The sequence below is a fragment of the Mugil cephalus genome, chromosome 4, assembly GCF_022458985.1.
Source record: "Mugil cephalus isolate CIBA_MC_2020 chromosome 4, CIBA_Mcephalus_1.1, whole genome shotgun sequence".
Classification (NCBI taxonomy): Eukaryota; Metazoa; Chordata; class Actinopteri; order Mugiliformes; family Mugilidae; genus Mugil; species Mugil cephalus.
The window spans coordinates 8,329,317-8,342,582 of NC_061773.1; positions in this window are offsets into that span (position 1 = coordinate 8,329,317).

Below are 13,266 nucleotides of genomic sequence, written 5' to 3' on the forward strand. Positions count from 1 at the left end.
AACTGCGCAAAAGGGCCGAATTTGGGGTTAAAAATAAGTAGGGTAATGTTGCATGAAATAGAGAGGATACAGAGGAAGATGCCAATGGTTGCTCTAGCTGCTGGCAAAACACGATAAGAGGGTCCCAGCCAATAAAAAGAGCCAGAGAGTGTGAGATAAATTGAAAACTGTGCTTATAATCTTCTTAGCCCGCTGTCTTCCAAAATGAAATACCCCTGTGGAACATCCCAAATGAGCAGTCTTAATGCCTGCTCTAACTCCCACATCGAGATAAAATATTAGGGTCTCACTGGGAGATTACTCTCATGGTTTAACAGTTGAAGTTTGAAAACGACTCAGGATTAAACCAATGTTATATATTTTTTTTTAAAGAATTTTTACATCTGACCAAAGTGTGATGGATAAAAAGAATTGTCATATTTCTTTCTGTGTTCCTTATTCCTTGCACATTCCCCACATTTTCTCATTGTGCTCATCTGCCCAAATCGTACACCTCCACCTTTGGTTCTTTGTGCCTTTATCTGCCCCACTGTAAGCTGTGCAGTGCTGATACAGTGCTGAGAAGCCACGGCGTTGAGAGCGAAGGAGAGAAAGCCCAGATGGTGAGCCAATGAGGGGTGAGCTAACCTTCTAATGATATGAAACTAAATTTTGCATTTCTAATCCCAACTGGCCGGTCGGCCGCAGGCTGTGGCACGTCTGATGTGCAAAAAGCCTCCTGATAGCCAGCAGCTCTCGCACAGGGGAATGCGAAATGCCACACAGACGAGAGCTGGTGGTGCTGCGCTTGTGGCCCTGGCCCCACCTGATGGTGAGCTTGTGTGCACTGGAGCTTGTAATTACAGAAGGAGGTGGTAGTAATAGAGAGTGGAGTGCAGGCAAACACACCGGCAGACAGCTGGCCCCCTGTCAGTTTCACTGCTCAGGCGCAGGGGACAAAAGCGACGGTGATCTGAAACTGTAGAGCAGATTGTCTCTGATGTGGGAAAGACAAAGTGGCGATACAGATGATGACAGTGACACTGATGACAGATGTATTTTATAATTCAAGCATGTTTGCTGAGCCATTTAGAAATGTATTTCTCATTTATATGTGACTTTGTATACATGGAGATGCCCCTGGCCATACATCATCACTTCTTACTGTTCAAACTATTATTCTAATAATTCTAATTATTAATTTTCATCTATGGAAAATAAATATGTAATAATCCACAATGAAAACATACAAGTGAAGATGGTTGTTATGCTAATATGAGTTAATGTTAATATGTTGCTGTTGAAGTGATAATGTGTATCTGTTCATCATGGTTCACGTGATCCTATAGCATGTAAAATAGCATTAAACACAAAGTACAGTTCAGGTTGATGCTTATTATCACTGTTATAAACCAACATATCAAACAGATTAGAATTTTATTAATTGAATGATGGAGTAATCTATATTAAATAAATTTCAGTAAAACCACAAAAATATCAAGGAGGTCATCATCTGAGGAACGTGAATAGTTTTTCAAAATTCAATTAAAATCCAGGAAAAATGTTCAGATTTTTTTACTGCAGATGAAACGTCCGACATTTCCATAGACCGTGCCGCCATGTGTCTAAAAATGAAAACATGTCAAGAAATAGACCTGTAAGCAACGTGGGAGGGACAGATTAAAATACAGCCAACTGTGCTTAAAGTAAAAGTGAAAACCACAAACATACAGAAAACACTATGCTATTAGGTGGTGCAAATTTTACAATATTCCCTTTGACCAAGCCACTGGACATAATAAACAGAGCCTAAGCCTGGAAAAACGCATCAACATAACTCTACGACTTTACAGTCATGTGGGATTATCTCACTAAAATTAAACCAGTGCGGCTCACATTGATCGTCAGTGTGCTTTCCAAGTCAATTCCAATGCAAAGTGTATTTTAGCATCTGAAAAACACCTCGTTAAACCAACATTAAGAAAGAAAACGACTAAACTTTGTTGTAAGTTTGCACTTGAGTGCAGTGTGTATATTTCCGCGTGTTAAAGAGAGATAAAGGCTGAGAGGTAAACATAAAGACAGACTGTCAGACAGAGAAACACACAGACAGAACAGGAGTTCCACACTACAGCTTTTTTTTATGGCTCTTAATCCTAAAAACCCTCCATTCTTCTTGGGCGGTGCAGAGAGGGAGGGACTGTTGTGAGGTTGGGCTATGTGCAACACACTGTGGGCCCATAGCATGTGTTTTGGCTCATTGGTAAGACAGTCAGGTAGGATGCTGCTGGGCCTCTCCAGAAGAGCCTCGGCGCGTTGTTTCCGCTTGCACTGAAAAGATCGAGACAAAGTGATGTGTCTGTTGCCGGGTGATTCACAAAAGGAACCCTGGGTGAATTCCTTTAAAAGGGGAGGGTGGAAACACAGCGGCAAAGTAAAACAAATATTGGCCTCCCTCCCTGCCTCTTTTGCTCTTCTCAAAGCCAGGGAGGAATGTAGAAGTCAACGAGGGAGCTTATAGAGAAAATGCAAAGCCAAATTGTTGCTGTCAAGCCCGTTTATCCTTCAGTGCAGCAACATCTTTAAGAGCTATATCAACCACAGTGGAAAGGGGACAATAAGAGCTCTTGTGAACAATGGCAGAATGACAGATCAAACCAAAAAGTGGTTGTCAGTCAATGTTTGCCTTTACCTTTGGCTGCATATTTATGAAAGCTGTTCCCTTAATCAATTATTGTTAAAGACCCGTCACGGTCTAACTATCAGAGATGTGCCAAGCCAGTCGAGATGTGTGGAGACATGGGATGAGTGATGTATTTCCTGTAAATGGGCTGTGACATTGTTTTGACCCCTGTCATGATTTATTACCACATTTTTGATACAAGTTTAGGAAGGTTGCCAAGGTGCAGCAAATGAATATGCAGCATGTCATGCTCTCATGAGGAAAAAGGTCAAATAAGAAACACATGTTTTCTATGACTGATGACAGAGCTACTATATGTCAGATTGGGAATAATTATTATTAGAAGAAACACTGGTGAAAGGGAATGCTCTGTCTGAAGTGACACTACAAAACTTACCACACATACAGCAATCACATGATTTCAGTCCCTGTGTTATACAGCAAACATCTACAGCAGGGGACCCCCAACTCTGAAGACCCTTTTTTCTTTGAACAAACATATAAAAAGAAAAGAAAAATTGCAAGTAACCAGTTATCAAGTCCAGGCTCCCACTGATTCAATCATCAGTGGGAGCCTTGGGCTTGATTACCTGCTATCACGTGGTCCCATTTTTGGTGCTGGCAGACGGCACGACCTGAAACATCTTCCTTGTGTACAGTCTTTCCACAATTATCTTTTCTTTACATTCTTTGCATTTCTTGGCTAATCTGTGGTTGGGATTGTAAAAAATAAATGTATCTTGGAACAGTTGCGTTTTCCTACACCCTTCTCAGCTCGATGTATAAATCATATCCTATTTAAAGCTGCTGCTTTTGTTCAGCATTCCAAGATTTCATGTGGTTTTCTCCAAAGAAATGATCAACAGTCCAGAAGGTGAGTCTCTGGCTTACTAACCTTCTCACAATGACAAATTGATCCACGATGGTGACATGCTAGTGTTTTAAAAGATCCCAGGCTATAGACAGCCCTTTATGCTGATGTGTTTTGCAGAAATCCATAGCCCAGTAAAATCTAAGAGGACTTTCACACCTAAAGTGCAAGGAGTACCATGTCTTTACTTTTAATGGAAAACAGTGTTACGCTCTCTCGGGCAGCATGCTTTACCAAGACTATGCAGCCAAAGTTCAACTACACTGAACCTTGACTCTAAATGCGCTTATTTTCCACAATGTGTGGCTTCAGGCAGTTAGAGGAAAAAGAAAAACGTGGTGAAAGCAGTTCTGAGTGAAGAACAAAGTTGTTTTGTCCATATCGAAGGGTCTTGATGTTGAGAAAGATGCATTGCAATATTAAATGGGTTTACAAATCCCCTTCTGTAAAGTGAATGGGTTACACAGCTTCTCATTTCAAAACAATCCCTTGAAACAATACATTTATTTGACATTTTCCACCAATTCCATGAAAGGTTGGTGTTTCTCCCTGAGCTGAATAACACAAACTGCGCTAGGATGCGTGTGTGGTGACCTATAAACTGTCTCTTAAAAAGGTTTTACCCAGTTACTGCTGTATCAGCATCTTCTCTGCTGTGTTCGCTGTGAAGGTTGACAGCCAACAGTTTTTTACCTCAAAGGCGCAATACCAGTTCAGTGGAAGGAGTGTCAGTTTTGTCAGACATTTTTACATCCACAAAGTCATGTTTCCATCACGTATAGAGTATTATTGCAGCAATATTCCTTGCAAATGTGTGTGGACTGCATCTCCATCTGTATGTTTACCTATTAACTAGTGATGCATGCAGAAATCTGTAAATATGACAAATATTTGCAAAAGTGTAAAATAGTTTGGTTCGGGTATTTGTGTGCCAAAGATTGGCACTCAAATTCCCCAACGTAAATGCCCCATGAGTGATTACAGTGTTTAGCTTTAAGAGCTGGGGGAAAAAACAGATAATTATCCATTCTCAGGTACATAAATACTTTCAATTGAGGGTATTTATAGATGTGAGTTAGCCAAACACATCCACAGGTACAGATTTAAGGCATGGCATGTCATAATGTGTAAAACTACAGTTAATTGAGAAGCACATCTGTGGTGGAAATTAAAAAGCTCTTGAAGCTAAGCACCATCTGTTTCATGCATAATGAAATGGATTTACATTCAGCTTTTTAGTGCATATATTTAGTGATTCCTTTAGGCACATCAAAAATCATATTCCCTTTTAAAAATTTGTGCACATATTTGCATATCTCAAAACAAACTTGCCTAAATACAAGACACATTTTCACAGCACAAATTTTCAGATATTATTGGTATAACAATAACCTCACTGCCTCACATTAACAGTCCGCATACTTCATTTACACATGGTGCTTAAATCCTTCAACCAAACGAATAAAACATAAACAACATGTGTATTTCTTTTATACTTCCACTTTATTAGAGTGTAAATTGCAGAAGAATAAAAAGAACAAAAGTAGGAAGTGTGGTTACACACAAAAATACAGAAAGTTGGTGGAAATCCAACCAAATCATACTGTAGGACATCCCTCATTAAACTCAGCCCACTCTGGCACAGTCCGGATTTCCAAATCACGAACAAGCCCTTATCTTTTCAGTGATGGAAAAAAGCAGGATGTAACGCATTTAGAACATAGATTTGATGCTTGCTCACTCACACCCTATGACACTGTCTAAAAGAGAACTCAAACTCAAAAACTTTATCACCAACTACAGGTCGCAGTATTCCAGCCTCCCCATTTATATGTCTGCTAGCAGACCTTTCTGAAGATGAACGGCCTCTGAAATATGAACAACGCTTATTAACTGGTGAGACCATCCTCTTAAATAAAAAAGACAGAACAAAAATGTTCCATGTTGACCAACGTCCTCCATCAGCTGTTTTGTCCCTGTCTTGTAAATGTTCTGGTTGTTTTTCTTCCCCAAAAAAAAAAAAAAAAATCAAAACAAGAAATGCTGCTTCTTTTGTCTGGGTGGCTAGAGAGTTGTTTTATTTATATCGCTGGCCTCTGGTTGTACTATAATTTATAGCAGAGGGCATTTTTCTTGTTTGTACACCTGTGTTAATGTTCCACATCAATTTCCTGTTTCATACAACTTCAGAGCAGAACGGAATGGGAGGCTTTTAGACCCTGGATGACTGAGTTTGATTGGCTTGTGGCTGGTGGAGCAACGGAAATATGAATTATGGCATAGACAGGCTCGCTGGAGTCCGGGAGGACTCAGAGGGTGGAGCTGTAACTGGGATGTTCTGCTCAACTGGTTTGTGTTAAAACGTGAGTATCTGCGATGAAGACTCTTGAGAAATGGAAGCACAAACAAAAGTGTCTGACTGATGTACATTCTTGACTAAGAGCATCGTGATAATTCTCATCTTTAATCAGTGATTGAAATTACGGATTTTTTTGTGTCTCCATTGCAAAAGAAATGTCCCTTATTTGGGTTTCAGCTCTGTTCCCCAAACAACTTTTATGGGTTGCGTATTGAAAGTAATTGAGGCACACACAATGTGATCCAGGAATCAAAATGGATGTTTAGACTCAATGGCTCTCACAGAATCGGCATCTGTTGTCACCTTCATCCTCTAAACATGGCTGGCTGGTTTTGCCAAAAAGTGGAAAGGGGTGAATGGAGAAAGCGATGGAATGTGTTTGTTCTGTCTCCTCTGCCTTATGTCATTTTTCTGTCAGGTGCAGTTTAGTGCTAAAAGTAATTTTTGCTGTGAGATATGTGGGTTCAAATTTTTGTAAGCGTTTGGGGTCACGGTTACAAACGTTTTTATGAAGGACTAAATGAGTTAAATTCACACAATAGTCCAGATGCAAATCCGTGCTGCGATAAATGAAATATGCGCTGATGTGTTGCTAGGCAACTGGGCAGTGGGCTGACTGCTTGGTCAGTCACATCCATCTGGACCATTTTGAGGGCAAGAATCTTATGCAAGGGTCACTTAGGAAGCAACAGGATAAAACTCAGAGGGGTAAACCAATGCTTTAATTGTTAACTAACCTTTAATAAAGAGTCAGGAGACAAAAAAAATTAACATACAGGCAAACTGCCGTCACAGGTAGACTGTGAGGTTAGACGGTCTGATGAAGATCACTATAGCTGACACCTGGCTCACGAAGGTGCAGTCACAAGTCAGGCTGCAGCCAGGAGCATCCACAAGGACTAAAAAGGCAGAAAGAAATACTAGATTGGGGGATAAAGACAGAGCTGCTGCTTGCATTGAGGGGTAAGAACTGCATATAGTGACTCTTGGTGCAAAGGAGGACGTCACTGTGCAGGTGTTCTGATATAAATGCTGCAACAGAGACAAGAGGCTGAGGCTACACTCTTCACTCTTCCTGCTGCTGAATGATTCTGTTATAGCAGCCTCATTAAGTTTTATTGAATCCCTATTATGGCTCCACAGATGGGGTTCAAGAGGTTATTTTAAATTTGGTTTCCTCCATCAATGGCTCTACATTGTTTTACAATGTAAAGCCCGTTAGCCTTGATGGATCCATGATCACTTAAACCATTGGACAATTCAGTCCGATCTATCTGACAGTTATTCAAGTGAGTTAACGCTTAGCCCAGTTATATTTCTTTATTTCATTTTAAAACAATCTTTATACAGTATATTTGAAAAGAAAAAACATATGATAGACAGTCTTCATATAACCACTCTATGTAGTGTAGCCAATATAATCGTTTTTTGTTTTTTTTTCTAAACGAGAACTGCACAAGAAATAAGGCAGCAAAACGGTGTAATACAATTTAAATCAATAACCTCTCGTGATCCTAATGTGTGAGGTGATATTGATTCCTACGGGCAGTGATTGTTGAATCTGTAACATCATTATTTATTGAATATACACAATGCATTCAAGCATCAGTATAATAAATAACTTAATAGCGATCAACTTTTATGTGGATAACACTTAACTTAAGGGCCATACTTTAACATCGTACATTGTACGCAAGTGGAAGATACTGTATAAACAGATAATTTACATTGTTATTCAAATAAAATATCAAAATATTCATATACTGCTAAAAGGGTGCAATTAAATAAGGAATAATTAAATAAAGTAATATTACAGTCAATGTAATGTTCAAAAAGCCATACACATATATATATATGTGTGCCTATAATTACATATCCTGTGCTGGAAGAGATGTTATCTCATTTGATGCCCACATTCTTTTCACCCACTCATTTACTCAAAATGTTGTATAAAAATATCAAATGTGACCATCTAGATTATAAAGCACTTTTAGGTTTTTCACACGTTACTCTGTACGGCCCTTTCTTCTTCTTCTTTCCTTACTGGCTTAGATGGACCGAACAATTGTCTGCTCTAGGCTCTAGGTTAGTTCAGCATAATTGGCTATGTAATGATCCAGTCACACACTTTCTACTCCCCACTTCCTCCTCCAGGGAGGGCTCCGAGCACTGCCCCATTAAACATGTTGAAAGGTGAGGTCACATTCAGTTTAGACGTTACACTCTTATATGTCACGCCAACGTTGCTGCTCGCTGTGTGTAATCAGATCAGTCCAGATGCCAACCCTGTGCCTCCACTTTCACACAGCTACTACTCTCAGAGACTAAGCTCAGATCTATGGAAGTTTCATCACATCAGTGTCCTGGGTTATGGATGGATTAGTTCACAGTGCCGTTAACAGTGGGACATGCTGCTGAGGAGTAGTGGGGTGGGTGTCCCCGGAGCCTCTACTCTAAACGTCTGCTCTGTTCAGGCTTTTTATTGCAACTCCAGACGTTTTCACCAATCAAAGGATGCGTGAGTTAGCGCCATGAAAATAAGTCTTGGAGTGTTGTGGATTGAAACCAACGTAATCCTAAAAGAACTGTTTTAGGGGAACAGAAAAATCCCTGACATCTGTCAGTATTGATCTGCAGTGAAATGTATGACTATCTTACAGAAATATGAACAGCCCATTAGAAGTTTTGTAATAATTCAATTAGCTGATAATCAAGTCTTACAAAAATATAGAGGACTCAACAATAATAAGTCACTACAGACAGACGTACCGATTACTTCATGTGTTCAGACAATGGCATTTACCTGAATTGTTTATTCACTACTCTGTCTTGGTTACCTTTAACAAATACAATTTTCCTTACGCCCTATAAAAAACAATAACATACACTAGTACATGTATATAAAGTTCTCAGGCAACACAAAGGGACAGAGAGGAGCAGTAACCTTGCCGGATTAGTGGTAGAATGTAGAAAGTAAACCACAAACTACATCTCTTTTTCAGCCCAGTCTAGAAGGTACCTCTTGAATATCTAGTTCAAGTATTTAGTGACAAACAAAAAAGAAAGACAGTGAGTAGCCGTTTTCTCCATTTTTATGTTCTGTTTTAATGAAAACTTTGACATCATCCATGCCGCTGTTGCTACACAACTGACCAAACAACCATATCAGACACTGTTCTGACAACTATTTTTGTATATTTTTTTTATAATTCTGTACATTTTTTGATTACACTTTTTATTTTTATTTAATCTGATCTCATTCTATTTTATCTTTATTGTGTATACCTTTATAACAAAGCAACAAAGCTACAGTGACAGAGTTATTTCCCTCGTGGATCATTAAAGTCTGTCTAAGTCTAAGTTACTTTTAATTCACAACATGTTTTTCATGTTGTGAATCCTGGATTATTCAAAAATACTCATGGATAGGTTCATTGTGCTAATATTCTTGTTTAAAAATAATAGAAAAAAGAATGAATAGAAATCATCCATGTACTTTGAATTGAATTAAATCTAAAGTACTGCAAAGTGCAGAAATAAATAATAATCCAGTGGAATCAGTTGTTTTCATGTTCCTCTGAAGACGTGAGTCCTATTGACAAGGCTTTTAATACACTTTCTGATTGCGTGTGATTTGTATGTGTTGGGGTTGCACACAGTTACATAATGCACACGTCTTTGAGGAATTTTACAGTATATGTGTGTAATGACAGGAAAAGGAGAGCAGGTGTCAGCAATCTCTCAATGCTCCCCCATTTATCCCCTATTCACCCGGACTGTTTCTATGGTAACGAATGAATGGATTGCCACATGGATGATTGGTGCCAATCCACCAGTCATTGGCTTCATAATGGACACCCACTCAGGAAAATAATAGTAAATTAACTCAGATCAAAGCCTATGAAATATACCACTGAGGGATCTGAAATGTCTGTGTCTCCAAAGGTTACCACCTTTTATTTGAAGGACATTTAAATGGCATGTGCACTAATATACCTGTTAAATAATGTTATTGTCTTCTTTTTAAATATTTTTTTGGTTTTTAAATAGTTTTATCAGATGATCTGTTATTATGTAAAAAATACAAGAAGTTGCAAGTAACTTGAAATTAACTTGAAATTTATAATTACTGACAGCAACATGCATCTTTTACTATATAGTAAACTTAGACTTTAATGATCCACAAGGGAAAGTGCTTGGTCAAAGTGGGATAGAGTGAGGTATAAAAGAAGTTGTGTAGCATTCACTATGGGAGCACAGCTGCATCAGTTTGCTGGAGAAACTATTCAATCTGCTCTTTGTGAAAAAATTTAAGCACCATTTCAAAGTGAAGTGAAAAGTTCCCAGGATTCAGATGTGCAGATTGCACAGATGTGGGTCCACATGTCATCAAGCTGAAGATGAAAGTCAAAACAGGCCAAGAAGAGAGTCAGAAGACTGTTGTCAACTGCTTTTTATTTGCGACTCCTTATTTGATTCCTTATTTACATTCTTCTCTCTTCTAGGATCCATCCCCACATTTCAACGTTCTTATCAGGTGTGCAAGTATCCGTCCAACCCACCAAGATGAGGGCTCGGCTGATAGAAGGACTGATGGATTGATGAAGCTGTGGATAACAGATACTTTGTTTTGTCATTTCCGCCATGGCTTAAAAAGGCTGTTGAAACCTGAGGCCCAATGGGTTAACTATTTATACAGTAAAATATTGTAACATTTATCATCTCAAGACACATAGAGAGAAACTCAACCCATTTCCTCATGAGCAAACATCTATCTCTGGTAGTTCTGGTATTGAGTTCTGACTCTTTTACAGCAGGTCTGGCTTTAATGTGGTGTGGTAGTGGTGGTTAGCACTGATGTCTCACAGCAAGAAGGTCTGGGTTGAATCCGACTGGAGCCTTTCTGTGTGGAGTTTTTCATGTTCTCCCTGTGTTTGCGTTGGTTCTCTCCACATACTCTGGCCTCCTCCCACCGTCCAAAGACATGCTTGTTCGGTTCATTTGCGATTCTAAATTGACGGTAGGTGTGAGTGGTTGTCTGTCTCTCTGTGTTAGACCTGTGATTGACTGGAGACCTGCCCAGGGTGTACCCTGCCTCTCGCCCGTTGATAGCTGGGATAGGCTCCAGCCCACCCGTGACCCTCTACAGGACTAGTGGTTAAAGAAGATGAGAATGAGAGTGAGAAGTTGACTGTGTAATCTAAACTAGTTATTGTGAAGGAATGTAGTGTCAGTGACTGTCTTGTAGGGTCAGATGCTGTACTACCCAGTCTGTGTTGGCTGATTTTCCTGTAGCATTGGATCTGAACACAATTTAGTATCGTGACCGTGGATCTTTAGTGCTGGGAACTACAAATGCACAAATGTCATGTTATACCTGTGAAATATCTAAATGTATCTAAATACTCATACAATGACACTGGCCAATTCTAAAGTTTAAATGATAAAAAAAAAAAAGATTATTTTTGAGTGACTTTGTAACTATTGATCTGCAAAACTTTGTGCAATGGTGCTGATGATGATGCTGTATCTCGAATATGTTGCTCTGTGCTGATCATCTACTTTTTTTTTTTTTTTTTAACTGTGCGATACATCAGTCCTATATCTACGATGTAGAGAGTGTCTTGACCAACTTGGAAGCCTATTGTTCCATCAAATGCATGTGAGATGTTAAACACCCAGCTGTAAACCCTAACCCTAATCCTTTGACTCACGTTCAGATGGACATTTTCTGAATATTGTAAGATTTGTTCTTGCACTAGAGTGACATACATACATACTGACATACGGACAGAACGCTCAGATTACCATCCCTACATTTGGACAGGGAATTGTGGTGGTCTACACAGCTCTGCAGAACAAAATGACTGTCCTTAGTGTGACAGCTGGAATCTGTCAACATATGTGACAATTAGAGAGTGTCTACTCTAGACAGATGCATGACTGATGAGTACGTAGGGATGTCTATTAAGGCAGAACGTTCAATCTGCACCATCAATCACCAGGTCGAACCTCCCTGCACTCTGAACAAGTGGTCAAGTGAGAAAGGACGACACTAACTAAAGACAAAACAAATATATGTGTGCAACAAGGTGCAGAATGTGTAGAATGCAGACTACACAATGCAGGATACTTCCTCTCTTTTGCTCTACGCTCATAGTTTCCTGTTGATGCATATGAAGCATTTACATTTAGCGTCTGACCATAAAGCATCTAGACATGCCTACTGAGGATGCCAATTAGAGAACTACAGTATGTGAAGCCATTAAACACTGTATTGATCTTTGTATTGATACGGGTGATGTATTCAATGTATGAATGCAGATGTTAACAGCTGTGCAGAGTTATAGTTATGGTGTGGACGAGGCTTCTGTCAATTCTTAGTCATTTATGAACAGTCAAGAGGAGACATTTCTATATGCGGCAACAAACTAGAGTAGTAAGTAGTGAATTATACTTGTGAGTAAGTAGTAACACATCAAAATATCAAAATAAAGACATATTCTTGTGTATGAATTAATTTAAACTACCTATAGAAACAACAGTTATACCTGTTAAGCTTGGATGTGTCAAAAAATAATAGATAGATAGATAGATAGATAGATAGATAGATAGATAGATAGATAGATAGATAGATAGATAGATAGATAGATAGATAGATAGATAGATAGATAGATAGATAGATAGATAGATAAAATGTGATAGATAAAAACACTATTGTGCGATTAACGGTTTATTATTATATGTCAAGGTTTAAAAATATTACTGGCCATAGCCACATTTCTGAATTACAGTTTGTCGGTGAATCTAACAAAGCTTACAGTGTTCATTTTTTGTTTTTCATTGTGTAGTACGAAGCAATAGTGACATTCATCCTTTTAAGGAAGCGTGGAAGGAAATAGGAATGTTGGGAAGCAGGCACTTGGATTTTTAAGGTAGATCTTAATCTTCTCAGTGATTTTACTGATGCCTGATGGCTATACATGATAGATGGCAAAGAGAGATCACACACAGATAATGGATTATTTGCATGACATGTGCTTCTTTGAACTTCATCGTTCTGGCCTATTTCAGGACAGAGTCTGTAGGATATGGAGATATTAAAATCCTTCTACACATTCAAAGCAAGAGGCCAGTCATTCTTCAATTATATTATTTTACAGAGATAAATGAACCTGAGTAACAAATTAACAAAAATGATTAACCTACGGTTGTTTGCCTCTGCCAGCTTCTTAAGTTGCATTTTTGACTTGAAAACCTAATTCTATTCACTAAATTGACGTCTGTGCCTAATTTGAAGTAATTCCTTTAAGGCATTCCTGAAATATCGTTTCATGTGGATGGAATTTAATCAGATCTTCCTTGATTTCAACA